Consider the following 15043-nt stretch of genomic DNA (forward strand, 5'->3'; position numbering starts at 1 on the left):
CATGAGTGACGGGAAGGCTATTCATCTGTGCAAAGCATCACAGCCAAGCTCAATCCTGCCCTCACTTAATACTGACACACACTTTCCAGCGGGGATTACTGGATTGATCAGGAATGGCAACGATGCCCGGTGATTCCAACCCCTGCCACAGGTCCAAACAGGAAAGTTTCACTGCTTATTAACACAGCGTGCTGAGCTTTATGTTGAGACGACAGTTGAGAGCGTCCTTCCCACTGCTCGAGATGGAGGAGTCTCGTTTCTTCAATGGATAATGTACCTAAACCGCCATGCTACGTGCACTGAGCTCTCAATTCAGGAGCTGATGAAAGCTCCTCGATGGTTTGTTGTTTCTGGTGAAGTCAGTTCCAGTGCCACTTCCAATTCTTCTCCTCCTATTAATATGATCAATGTGGCTCCACTCCATTCAGGATTATTTTTAGAAACCTTTCCTTGCATATTTTAAACCTCGGAAATACTGCTGATATTTGAAAATGTAATTAAATCTCCTGTCAGGCTGAAACATATTCCCTCCAGGCCACAATTTCGTTTCCCCATTAGCTCCAGTGTTCTTCTACAAATTAGCATTAAACCCTACCGGCGAGAAACACACTGGCTTCTTTTCACACGAGTTCCTCATCATCATTCTACTGGGGATCAACCAGCACTCGAGGCTGACTTTCTCCGGAGAACACAATATTTTCCTGTCATCTTCTTTCAAATAATTGCCAATGCATCATTTAATTATTTTTAAAAGAACTATCGAAAAAAGATAAAGTTTGGACTTCCAAAATAAAGGTTCATTCTCACAATAAGGGAGAGAGAAATTCAGAGGTGTTCATCTTTCTAGAGGTGTGAAAGCAAAGGCAAGAGAGAGCATGTGCTGGGGGTGGCACATGGAGATACCGGGGAGGGCGAGGGAAGGCACACAGCGATGCACATGGGCGATGAGGGAGGATACGCGACTGAGGGCGCAGTGGAAGGCAAGGGCAGAAGCGGGGATGAAAGTGGTGGGAGGGGTAACGTTAGCATGCAGAGCTGGACAGAGCGAGCGTGCAGAGAGAGAAAGAGCGAGCGCACAGAGAGAGCGAAAGAGCGAACGCACAAAGAGCGAGCGTGCAGAGAGAGAAAGAGCAAATACACAGAGAGAGAAAGAGCGAGGGCGCAGAGAGACAAAGAGCGAGGGCGCAGAGAGAGAAAGAGCGAGGGCGCAGAGAGAGAAAGAGCGAGGGCGCAGAGAGAGAAAGAGCGAGGGCGCAGAGAGAGAAAGAGCGAGGGCGCAGAGAGAGAAAGAGCGAGGGCGCAGAGAGAGAAAGAGCGAGGGCGCAGAGAGAGAAAGAGCGAGGGCGCAGAGAGAGAAAGAGCGAGGGCGCAGAGAGAGAAAGAGCGAGGGCGCAGAGAGAGAAAGAGCGAGGGCGCAGAGAGAGAAAGAGCGAGGGCGCAGAGAGAGAAAGAGCGAGGGCGCATAGAGAGAAAGAGCGAGGGCGCAGAGAGAGAAAGAGCGAGGGCGCAGAGAGAGAAAGAGCGAGGGCGCAGAGAGAGAAAGAGCGAGGGCGCAGAGAGAGAAAGAGCGAGGGCGCAGAGAGAGAAAGAGCGAGGGCGCAGAGAGAGAAAGAGCGAGGGCGCAGAGAGAGAAAGAGCGAGGGTGCAGAGAGAGAAAGAGCGAGGGCGCAGAGAGAGAAAGAGCGAGGGCGCAGAGAGAGAAAGAGCGAGGGTGCAGAGAGAGTAAGAGCGAGCGCACAGAGAGAGAAAGAGCGAGACTGTCATGGGCATTCAGCCTCTGATCTTCGGGTAAGCGTTCTCCAAGGCGGCCTTCACGACACACGACAGCGCAGAGTCGCTGAGCAGAAACTGATAGCCAAGTTCCGCACACATGAGGACAGCCTAAACCGGGATGTTGGATTTATGTCACATTATCAGTAACCCCCACAGCTTGCCTCCTGGACTTGCTGGCTGTCCTGTCTGGAGACAATACACATCTCTTTAACCTGTGCTTAATGCTCCCTCCACTCACATTGTCTGTATCTTTAAGATCTGGTTGGTTGTAAGGATTCGCATTCTAATCAGTATTCTGTAACTTGATTTTGTGTCTCTGTGCCCTGTTTGAGAGCACATTTCCACTCCATCTGACGAAGGAGCAGGGCTCCGAATGGTATTTGCTACCAAATAAACCTGTTGGACTTTAACCTGGTGTTGTTAAAACTCTTACTGTGTTCACCCCAGTCCAACGCTGGCATCTCCACATCATGAATTTATGTCATCCAGACTGCTACGAACCCAACCAAAGAGGTGCAGGCAGGCATGTGTCACTCGGATGATAACCATCTCCGGGGACCTCAGACAAATACCATTGATGGCGAATGTGACTTGAAAGCCAAATCAATTGAGTGAGGAAAGTGAACGATCCTACATATCAGAGGCTAAGTTAGCGAGCTTTGGAACTGCACTTGGTGCCACATATTTGCAGGGACTGATGCAGGTGCCTGTGAGATGTATCTTTGTTATATTGACTGTTTGAAGTGAAATAGAGTTTTTCATTTGAACGGTCATTGCCTGTCAAGCCATGTTTAATTTGCCTTGGTTCTAATTTGTGTGAAAGTTAAAAATTACAAAATGTGAAATCTTGTTGGTAATTTCTTCTTTTGGAGGTGTTTGGTAAATTTGGGTATTATAGTTTACAGTTCCACAGTGGGGATGGTAACAGATATTACTTATTGAAACATTTTTAAAATTATTTCATTTGTGTTGATAAACAGGGTTCACTTTCCATTAATCACATCACCACCAAAGTATGAAGTCTGATTTATGTCAACTTTAGAGTTATTAATAGCAAAACTGGGATATTGAAATCGATATTAAATATGAAGGAAAAATACACATTAAAGAATTAAAATTTAGATGAAATGGACAACTGCATCCTAAGCACACAGAAGGTTCACCAGAAACATACTTAGACAGAAAGAAAAATAAAACTGGGTCATACATTTCAGCTTAACTACAGCCAAGCTAAATATTGGCCCAAACTGAACGATGCATCTTTTCTGATTCAGCTGCTGTCGTGGCTGATTCCTATCACTGTTTTTAGAGAAACAGATGCAACTAACTATAATCACAGCAGGATGAAGAGGATGATTCTGTCTGTTCTTTTTCACCACTGCTGTTACTTCAGATTTATAAATCTTGATGGAGGTAATTACACTTAGACATTTTACAAGGTCTGAACTTGAACTTCTGTACTAATACACCTTTGAAGGAGCTGAATGACAATCAGACTTGCATGTGATTGACACCCTTGCGATATTAAAGCTACTAGATTTTTATATATTATGCCTCATGACTAGGGACAGGCTGCAGAGACGTGCAAACACACTCCAGCCCGGACGTCAATCAACTGGCAATTGGAGTGAAAGAGATGACTCCACACAGTTCTTAGTCCCAAGGCTGCCTTTGAGCAACTACAGATGCTCCATGTTTACACCCGTACCTTGTTTTCACAATAACCCAGATGCCTTGATACTGACTCCGACTTTCGGAAAGATTTGCTGATGAGAGCCTATAAAACTCCCGCGCATGCAGCTCATACAACAGGCAAACTTGCAACTTTATCCCAGTTGGCTGATGGGACTAGGTGGCTAGGTGCTGGGAGTAACTCCATGCATGCAGTGCAGCTAACCCCTATGTGGACAATCTGAAAGGACAACCCATCGGCAGCACGATTTATAATGGTACACCCAAACTTCAGCACGAGCAGCAGCTGCGGTTTATTCCACCATGAGCAGCACCCAGTGGGCAAAGAGACGCAGCAAAAAACCTTCCCAGACGGCCCTGCCAACATTGGCACTCAATCTACTTTCGTTATTTTATGGGTTTACATCTGGTGGCAAATTTAGAAAGAAATAATATATCAAATCATCCAACATAGAAATAAAGATATAGAAACACGGCCAGAATTTTAACTTCACTGCACGGGCACGCAATAGGCTTGACTCTTCATGAAATGGGGCACAATAATGTCAGGAAGGCTTCCCGACATTGTGCCACCTCAAAATATTTTGGTCGCTGGGTGATCGTAAAAATCAGAAGCTCGCCCGCCTACCCGCCGGCAATTAAAGGCCCAATAAAGGCCAGCAAATACTCAATTCTCAGCAATTTTGAGTGGCCTGTGTACATGTCCATGTGGCCCAATCAGCCAGGTAGCCTTCATGTTTTTCATGCATTCTGCATTCAAAAGGCCCAGAAGATGCTGGAACGGTGAAGATTTAGGAGTTTTGCTGTGAGTTGTTTGCAGTTTATTTGGAGATATTTTTGGTTGATTTGGAAAAGTCTAGAAGTGCTAAACATATGCGCAGGCTTTCTGCAGAAAGGCCCCTGTCAGGAAAGAGAGATGTTTTAAGTGATCTATAATGGCATTGTTAAATTTTAGAAATAAGGCATAGATTTAAGAGGGTTTAAATTAGTGTTTTTGTGTAAGAAAGGGTACAGTTCCAATTAGATTCATGTTAAACAAGGAAATTTGCATTCATGGAGTTTTTTTGATTTCAGTTTGAATTGTGGCTGCATTGTGCTGAGAGTTTATGACGGGAAAAGTAAACACCAACTTGGGGGAAGAATGAGATGTTGCTTAGCAACCAGGGGCCACTTTAAGAGAGACAGACATTGTGATAGTGTTTTAACTGAATTCACAGCAGATGGAACTAGGAAGCTAGAGACAGAACAGTTCTTTGAACTCTGCCAGAAGCAGGACAAGGGAGCTGCAAAATGGCAAACTTCTCAAAAAGCACACAGAGAACTAAAGAATAGTTAGTTACGGAAAGAAAAGACCGAAAAGAGATGTTGCAGGAAGTTTGAAGTCAAAGAAACAGAAACTGGAATTGGAACAAGATACTGTTCATGGAAGTTAAAGACCCAGCTAAAAAGTGAAGCAATTGGTTAAGTTGGCTGGTGAACAGCCAAAGATATCCGAAATAAAACATGTAGTTACACAGACTAGATGGACAAGAGCTGATGCAAAGAGTGATATTTTACTACAGCCTGTGAAGCAATAGCTGAAGCAATTAGTGACTGGATCTCTCAGAGTTTATGTGAAAGCTTGAAAGCATTCAAGACAAAGGAATACATCTCTCATACTCTCCCCCCAATCTTTTCCTTGTCCATAGGACTCTTACATTCTCCCAACACCTTTACCTCTCCACAACCAGTGGACTTGGCTCCAAGTTCACATGCATCTCAAGAACTGGCTCCTCCATCTGACCTGAATATCAGCAGACCGGGGACACCACACCCCGTTCATCTTCGCTCTTCTACATTGTGGCTCCTTTTCTCTTGTAATGACGTAGGTGCTTTTATAAGGCCACCCCCTCTAAATGCCAGACCATATCAGCCTCCCCCTTCAGGTGCCTATCACATTGCGGCACATCACCCTTAGATTCACGCCTGTCATCCAGCCTGGATTTAATGGCACAGGAAGAGGTGCCAAGTTAATCTTGGGGTTTCACACGTGTGTGCCCCAACAAGTGCCGTCACACACAAGCACATCTCTCCATGGTTACATCTGTAATCAGTATTCACCTTGGCAGAGCGTAGTAGGTCATTGAACCTCCTCTTGCACTGTATGCAGGTTCTACAGACTACATCATGTCCTCTCACAAGAGTTGCCACCTCTCCCCGTGCCTATTTAATTGGGGTGGACCCCTTTTCCTGACTTACAGCTGCAATATCTCACCTCAGGCACTGACTGCCTCCAACAAAACTCGCAGACACTCAGGGCATCAGAAAAGCAAGGGTGAGTAGGGCGAATGGATCTGGCCATTCCCATCCCACCTGGCATGGGTTCCGAATGCAGAAGGCATATTCCAGCCAAAACTGACAGCACAATATCTCTGAAGAATAGTATGACCCTTCGTAACTCAGGGGAGGCAGTGGCGTAGCGGTATTGTCACTGGACTCGCAATCCAGAGACCCAGAACAAGATCAAGGGAACTGGGTTCAAATCCCACCACAGTCGATGGTGAAATTTGAGTTCAATAAAAATCTGGAATTAAAAGTCTAATGATGACCATGAAACCATTGTCGATTATTGTAAAAAACCAGTTGGTTCATTAACGCCCTTTAGGGATGGAAATCTGCGGTCCTTACCCGGTCTGGTCTACATGTGACTCCAGACCTACGGCAATGTGGATGATTCTCAAATGCCCTCTGAAATGGAGAACAGTTAGGGACAGACAATAAATGCTAGCCCAGCCAGCGACACTCAGGTTCCATAAAAAAATGAATCAAGCACCCCGAGGCTTTTCCACAACAACTGTCAGCCTTCGGGGAGCACCCTTTAAAACCCCTGCCCACACCCTCATTCATCACCCCACTCCACAGCAGCGCTAAGTCTCACTCTGCCTGTGTTTCATCCTGGCTGGCTGTTAATCAGCCAGACAATGTGAAATTGCTGTCAGAAGCTGATGGCCCAACAAGCCAAAAGTTCAGGCCCAGGTGTAACTGCACTGGCATCTCTTTCAGTACACTTCGGATTATGTGGCAATTCAGTCCATCTTTCAAGCTGAAATTTTAACACCCAGAGCCCAGAAGAATAGAGAGCAAATCATTCTCAGTGTGCTGAGAAACAGGTCCTTGCTGCTGCAGGTTGATCTGGTGAAATTTGTGCAGAGGTTAGCAAAGCCTTAAATATTATGCTGTAAAGGAATATTTCACATTTCTAACAGGCCAGCTTGAACACGGAGGTCCAATCATCAAATGAATGGATCAGGAGGCAGCTTGATCCATACCTCAAAGCAGAGTACTCCTCTAGAGTATCAGCGTGCAGTTTGCTCTCAAATCCTCTGCAGTGTGACTGAAACTTACAACCTTCTAATTCGTGAGACAGGAGTGCTACCAACTGAACCATGGCTGACACACTGCAGCATCTTCTATTTGGGCAGGAAGCAACTGTCCTGAGAACATATCTGGACACAGTTGTGGAGGTGGATGGATGGGAGTTGTGAGCACCCACATACTAGGCATTGTTTGGCTCTTGTCAGGACATGGGCTTCGCTGGCTGGCCACCATTTATTGCCCATCCCTTATTACCCAAGGGCAGTTGAGAGTCAACCACATTTCTCTGGCTCTGGAGTTACATGTAGGTCAGACCAGGTAAGGACAACAGATTTCCTTCCCTGAAGAACATTAGTGAACCAGATGAGTTTTTCCGACAATCAACAATGGTTTCATGGTCATCAGTAGATTCTTCATTCCAGATTTTTTTTTATAGAACTCAAATTTCACCATCTGCCGTGGCGAGATTTGAACCGGGTCCACAGAATATTAGCTGAGTTTCTGGATTAATAGTCTAGCAATAATACCACTAGGCCATCACCTCCCCAAATTATGAGTAACTATAGAGATACATTTGCCACTTTAATAACATGCCAGCGACATAATCTTTTTACAGGGTAGTGGACAAAAATTATAACATCCTTGGATTGGTTAATAACGATGTGGAGATGCCGGCATTGGACTGGGGTGAACACAGTAAGAGTTTTGACAACACCAGGTTAAAGTCCAACAGGTTTATTTGGTAGCAAATACCATTAGCTTTCGGAGCGCTGCTCCTTCGTCAGATGGAGTGGAAATGTGCTCTCAAACAGGGCACAGAGACACAAAATCAAGTTACAGAATACTGATTAGAATGCGAATCCCTACAACCAACCAGATCTTAAAGATACAGACAATGTGGGTGGAGGGAGCATTAAGCACAGGTTAAAGAGATGTGTATTGTCTCCAGACAGGACAGCCCGCAAGTCCAGGAGGCAAGCGTTCTCCAAGGCGGTCTTCATGACACACGACAGCGCAGAGTCGCTGAGCAGAAACCGATAGCCAAGTTCCGCACACATGACGACAGCCTAAACCGGGATGTTGGGTTTATGTCACACTATCAGTAACCCCCACAGTTTGCCTCCTGGACTTGCTGGCTGTCCTGTCTGGAGACAATACACATCTCTTTAACCTGTGCTTAATGCTCCCTCCACCCACATTGTCTGTATCTTTAAGATCTGGTTGGTTGTAGGGATTCGCATTCTAATCAGTATTCTGTAACTTGATTTTGTGTCTCTGTGCCCTGTTTGAGAGCAGATATCCACTTCATCTGACGAAGGAGCAGCGCTCCGAAAGCTAATGGTATTTGCTACCAAATAAACCTGTTGGACTTTAACCTGGTGTTGTCAAAACTCTTACTTGGTTAATAACACCAGAGATGTACTTACAGGAACCTTTATAAGTCACTGCTTGGGTCTCAGCTGGAGTATTGTGTGCAATCCTAGGCACCACACTTTCAGAAGGATGGCAAGGCCTTGAAGAGGTTACAGAGGACGTTTACCAGGACGGTACCAAGGGTGAGGAACTTCAGTTATGTGAAAAGATTGGCGAATCTAGGATGCTTCCCTAAAGCCAAGAATGTTTGGGAGAGACCCAAGTGTTATTCAAAATTACGAAAGGTTTCAATAGGGCAAGTCAAGAAAAATTGTTTCTTCTGTCTAGTGGGTGAGGCAACCAGAGGTCATAGATTTAAAATAACTGGCAAAAGATTAGAGGGAAAATGAGGACAAATAATTTCACAGAAGGGTTATTATGCAATCAGCTTTCATGGGAATGTTCAGAAAGGGAATTGTATTTGTACTTGAAGTAGAGGTTGTTTTAACCTTGTGAGAGAGCCTAGGATTACAGGGCATAATCTCAGAGTAAGGGGTCGCCCATTTAAGATAAAGAATGAGGAGGAATTTCTTCTCTCAGAGGATAATGAATCTATGAAATTCTTTATAGTAGAGGTCAGGAGAGGTTGGGTTGTTAAGTATGTTCAAGGCTGAGATAGACAGATTTTTATAAGTAAGGGAATCCAGGGTAATGGGGCTGAGGTGGGAAAGTTGAGGATTACCACATTAGATCAAAGATGTGCGGGTTAGGTGGATTGGCCATGCTAAATTGCCCCTTAGTGTCAGGGGGACCAGCTAGGGTAAATGCATGGGGTTATGGGATTAGGGCCTGGATGGGATTGTGGTCGGTGCAGACTCGATGGGCCGAATGGCCTCCTTCTGCACTGTAGGGATTCTATGATTCTATGATGTCATTGAATGGTGGAGCAGCCTCGACGGGCCAAATGGTCTCCTTCTGCTCCTATGCCTTATGGTCTAAGAATTTGTCGCAAGGTAATGGGGAGAAAGCTGGAACTGGATAACTCTTTGAAGGAGCCAGCAGGCCTGATGTGCCAAATGGCCCCAATGAGCGCTGCATTTCTATGATTCTAAAGTGGCCTGGGCTTTTAAATCACCTATTTTTCATCTCCCTCAAGAAGGGCAGGTTGGATGAACCAGGGAACCTCTTCTCATCCGTCATAGTTCATTTCAGTGAATATAGCTGTCAAGGCATCAGTTTTTTTTTTAAATGTGAGTTAATTTTAATGAACTGAATGGCCCTATTTCACTTCAATACAGGAGACTGTATAAAAACGAAACAGCATCCCAAGTGAATTCATGATTAATTAGGATGGTACAGACATTCGTATTATTTCTCGTGGCTAATTAGGCACTGGATAACTAAACAATCAAGATTCAAGAAATCATTAGCTTGGATCATAATATTTTACAAGATGTGCTTCATGGCACCATTATCTATGAATCGTCATTTTCTGCTGATGCAAGTTATTACACAAAAGGAGTTTTAAAAAAACATGAAAGTACCATCAACAATCCCCACTGAGCAGCTCAAGACCTCGCACAGTACCCCGCAGCTTGTGAATAAATCTAAATTTTATCTCTCCAACTTCGGACACAATTCCATCAGAACATGGCTGGCTACAGGCTGCTTCAAAGTAAAAAAAAATGTGCTGAATATTAACTCCCAAAAAAAGAGGCGGGTTGTGGTCATGTCATAGATGAAAAATACAAAACATCTTCAACAGGAATTCAACTTGCCCACAGTATCATAGAATCCCTACAGTGCAGAAGGAGGCCATTCAGCCCATCGAGTCTGCACCGACCACTATCCCACCCAGGCCCTATCCCCATAACCCCATACATTTACCCTTAGCTAGTCCCTCTGATACTGCAATTTAGCATGGCCAATTTACCTAACCATCACATCTTTGAACTGTGTGAGGAAAACGGAGCACCCGGAGGAAACCCACGCAGACACGGGGAGAATGTGCAAGCTCCACGCAGACAGTGACCCAAGCCAGGAATCGAATCTGGGTTCCTGGCGCTGTGAGGCAGCAGTGCTAACCACTATGCCACTGTGCCACCCCATTTTTGGTTTTAAGGAAGGCGGGATGAGGACTAGGAGGCCACCCACCTTGCGGGGACCAACTTGGTCATTTAATTATTACAATGAGGCTGCCCGTCTTCATTTTAACAACGTTTCCATCTGAAACAAATGCCAGGCCTCGGAGTTGTAAGGAGATAAGAAGGGCTGTATAAACAAGGTGAGTGACTTTACAGCATTGCTTGTGGGCCAGGAAGAGCAGTAGTGTTCCCTCCAGACCCAGCAAACGTCCCAGTAAAACCCCCTCAACAATACCACATTCCCCCTTCCACAACCCCGATCACCTCACTCCCACTCAAACATACCATCTGCTCACCCCAACCACAGCAGTATGTACCATCTACAAAATGCACTGCAGGAACTTATCAAGAATCCTTAGGCAGCCCATTCCAAACTCACGACTAATGCCATCTAGAAGGACAAGGGCAGCAGATACCTGGGAACACTACCATCCGGAAGTTCCCTTCCAAGCCATTCACTTCTTTGATTTGGAAATATGTCGGCGTTCTTTCACTATCGTTGGGAAATCCTGGAACTCCCGCTCTAACAGCACTATGGGTGTCCCTACACCTCAGTGACTGCAGAAGGCAGCTCACCACCATCTTCTCAAGGGCATCTAGGGATGGGCAATAAACGCTGGCCTAGCCAGCGATGCCCACATCCTTTGAATGAATTTGAAATAAAGCTACACCTACCTGCTCTGGTAGACTATTGCCTTGTAAAGCAGACTTTCTGCCTGAAAATCATCCAGCCTGTCAATCAAATTGCATTCAGGCAGGAAGCCGACGGAACAAAATTTAAATGTTTTGTATATCTGTTTCGCAGGATTAAATATTTCAGCTTCTCTCAGGTTTTTCCTTTGCCCAGTTGTGAAATTTAAGAAATTCGCATGGGCAATTCTCTCGCTCAGGTGCCACTAATTCTACATACAGTACTTCAAAAATTCTAGTTCATGTTCAGTCTATATCGTAGTTCCAATGTCAATCCCTTTTAACAAAAAACACAACTACTTTTCAATATTCTAAGTATCGCCGATGAAGATTGGGTGGAGGGCAGGAAAGGAAGAACAGGAATTCATCCTGCTCAGCGAAGGTCCATGCATTGTTATGAAACTATTCAGTACATTTGCCTCTTCTTCTCCTTTTTTTGTTAATTCAGCAGATCAGTGTTAATTTCTGTGCTGCCTCCATTATCCAAAACATTTAAATCCAAGAAGAGTAAGCAACTCCGCCATTGGTTGGAAAGATAAATGCAGTCCCTAATTTGGAATGGATTCGGGCTTACTCCATGGCACTGATGCTGAGATAGTTGATAACAGGAAGGAAAGGTAGTAGAATCCCTACTAGGAGCAGCAGGAGGCCATTTGGCCCATCAAGTCTGCACCAATCACAATCCCACTCAGGCCCTATCTCCTTAACCCCATCTATTTACCCTAGCTAGTCCCCCTAACACTAAGGAGCAATTTAGCACGGCCAATCAACCTAACCTGCACATCTTTCGGACTGCGGGAGGAAACCAGAGCACCCAGAGGAAACCCACGCAGACAATGGGAGAATGTGCAAACTCCACGCAGACAGTAACCCAAGCTGAGATGCGAACCCGGGTCCCTGATGCTGTGAGGCAGTAGTGCTAACCATTGTGCCACTATTGGTGTCACAAAACCCATGGGAATGAGAACAAAAATCATACCAGAATGCTCACTCTTGATCATTATCCAGTGAATCCAGCCGGAAGATGCACTTATCTAGGCTTTGGGCGAGTTCATACATTTTCAAACAAGTATTAAAGATACATTCTGGGATACTCACAATATGTTTCAAAAGATTAATTTTTATGGTAGCACATTTAGTTACGAGGAATACAAAAAAAAGGGCAGCACAGTGGTTAGCACTGCTGCTAGCACTGCTGCCTCACAGTGCCAGGGACGCAGGTTCAATTCCAGCCTTGGGTCACTGTCTATGTGGAGTTTGCAAGTTCTCCCCGTGTCTGCGTGGGTTTCCTCTGGGTGCTCCGATTGCTTCCCACAGTCCAAAGATGTGGAGATTAGGTGGATTGGACATGCGAAATTGCTGCTTAGTGTCCCAAGAATTTTAAGTTAGATGGATTAGCCATGGGAAATGTGTGAAGTTATGGGGATAGAGTGGGGAAGAGGGCCTGGGTAAGATACTCTGTCAGCAAGCTAGTGCAGACTTGATAGCCTCATTTGCACTGTAGGTATTCCATGAACTAATATTCTACTGCAAGTATCATGTTTTACAGAAACAATTGTATTTAAATATGTAACAGCACACAGCTGCCGTTGAAGTACTTATGAGATGTTTGAGAACCAATTTCAAATTGTCAGCTTCTCGTTAGGCGTTTATTGATCTTGAGCCAAAACTAAAGAATCTTGCCAACTGCTTCAAACCACAAATCCATTCGGGGGAAAATACTGTTTGAATCTTTCGTTTTCTTCTGTATTGTCAAAAGATAAAGCCAAGTAAACATGACGCCGTTCACCAATCTAAACAAAGCTCAGTTAACTACTCAGTACAAGGAGGAGCCTAATGTGTGTCTAAAGGAGCTCTGAAAAAGTTTTGGAGTGAGGCTGCCTGTCATTTTAACAATGTTTCCATCTGAAACAAATGTCAGGCCTCGGAGTTGTAAGGAGATAAGAAGGGCTGGATAAACAAGGTGAGTGACTTTACAACATTGCTTGTGGGCCAGGAAGAGCAGTAGTGCTCCCTCCAGACCCAGCAAACGTCCCAGTAAAACCCCCTCAACAATACCACATTCCCCCTTCCACGTCCACAACCCCGATCACCTCACTCCCACTCAAACATACCATCTGCCCACCCCAACCACAGCAGTATGTGCCATCTACAAAATGCACTGCAGGAACTCATCAAGGATCCTTAGGCAGCCCATTCCAAACTCATGGGTTATTCGACACATCTGACACATGGGTGGGGTGGCAGATGAAAGGGTGGTGGGAAGCCCTTTGATAGCTTTAACAATGATTTGATTTCCAATCTTTTCAGTCAGATTTTAATAAAATGCACTGCCAATACTGAAATTCACATACCAGAATGCTGTAACTGAGGGGCCAAAACGTGTATATTTGAGTCAATTATTATTTTACTAAAACCTAAAGGACAAGAAGGTAATATCACTGATAAAGATGTGTGATGTTGATGCATCATACTAAAATTCAAAGATACACAAGCTGCTGATCAATCCACCTTATTGCATGTTATTGATGCATATTTACTGTAAATGTGAATAAGAAGTACACTTCATGTTTCTCTCAACAAAATAGCATTATCACGCATGTCCTAAGGGAAAGACTATTGCAACAAGGCATAAATCTTCATGAATCAAGTGCTTCAAAGCATGGCACTGGTACACTTTAGTTCTGGATGATGGCTGATAACACAGAGGAATTTGAGATAGTGTGTCATAAAATCAAGATGCTTTCTGCTTTAAGGGTTCTATCTCATAATAGAATAGCGGACCCCCACGGGAGAGATTGCAGATCTCTGCAAAACAGAGGGATCTGGGTGTCCTGGTACATGATTCATGAAAAGTTAGTATGCAGGCACGGCAAGTGATTAGGAAGGCAAGTGGAGCATCGTTGTTTATTGCAAAGGGATTGGAATACAAAAGTAGAGATGTATTGCTACAGTTGTACAAAGTGTTGGTGAGACCTCATCTGGACAGTTTTGGTCTCCCTATTCAAGAAAGGATATAAATGTGTCAAAAGCAGTTCCGAGAAGGTTCACTCGACAGATTCCTGGGATGATGGAGTTATCTTATGAGGAAAGGTTAGACAGGTTTAGAAGAATGAGGGGTGATCTTATTGAAACATATTGGATCCTGAGGGGATTTGGCAGGGTGAATGCTGAAAGAATGTTTGCCCTTTTGGTAGAGAAAAGAACTAGGGGACAAAGTTTAAAAATAAGGGGTTCCCCCGTGTAAGATGGAAATGAGGAGAAATATTTTCTCTCAGGGGTCATTAGTCTGTGGAAATCTCTTCCCCAGAGAGTAATGGAGGCAGAGTCATTTCCACAGCAAATCAAAATGTATTCTACTGCACTACAGATTTACTGGCTGTACTCTGAAACAAACACATGAATGGATTAGAGAAGGTCTTAGAATATCCCACGTCATCAACCAATTTAAAAAAAGTATCTTTCCAAATAATTCAGGCATGGGAAAATTTGATCCTCTTGAGCACAAGCAGAATTTTCTGCTTGACAGTGTCTCTACAGATTACAAAACTGCTATCTTTTCTCAGGATGATAGCATTCACATTCCCTCCCCTGCTATTGCTGTTGCCCATCAGCCAGCTGATGTCACCCCTGCTGACATGATGCAGTCTTAAGTCCGGCCTTCTGGGTCCAAAGCAACGCAAGTTCATCCTCCAAGGCCATCTGCAATCTCTCGCTGTAAATTTCAGCAGGCTTTCTCTCGTTGTGTTGCAGTCACTGGGGTAGAACTACATTATTATTAGGATGGCACGCTTGAGACAAGCATGCAGTGACTGAACAAAGGTGATTGGTTTACCTTTGTATCCAATATGAAATCATTTAACTTGGTTTGGAATGCTTATTTTGTGGTGGCCTTTATGTTTGCATTGTGGCCAAAGTAACACAAGTAAAAGGTGTTGGGATTGTTGTGAAAGGAGAATTAGGTTTCAATGTTTTTTTAATTCATTCATGAGACATGGGCGTCACTGGGTGGCCTGTTTATTGCCCATCCCTACTTG

The 15043-nt window shown here is 44.5% G+C and overlaps 1 protein-coding gene across 1 annotated transcript in view; it reads right to left on the reverse strand.

Annotated features, from left to right (window-relative positions):
- Positions 1-15043, reverse strand: part of ube3d (ubiquitin protein ligase E3D) — a 165755-nt gene that overhangs the window by 91772 nt on the left and 58940 nt on the right. The window lies entirely within an intron of this gene.

This window comes from Mustelus asterias, chromosome 5 (genome assembly GCF_964213995.1).
Source record: "Mustelus asterias chromosome 5, sMusAst1.hap1.1, whole genome shotgun sequence".
Classification (NCBI taxonomy): domain Eukaryota; kingdom Metazoa; phylum Chordata; class Chondrichthyes; order Carcharhiniformes; family Triakidae; genus Mustelus; species Mustelus asterias.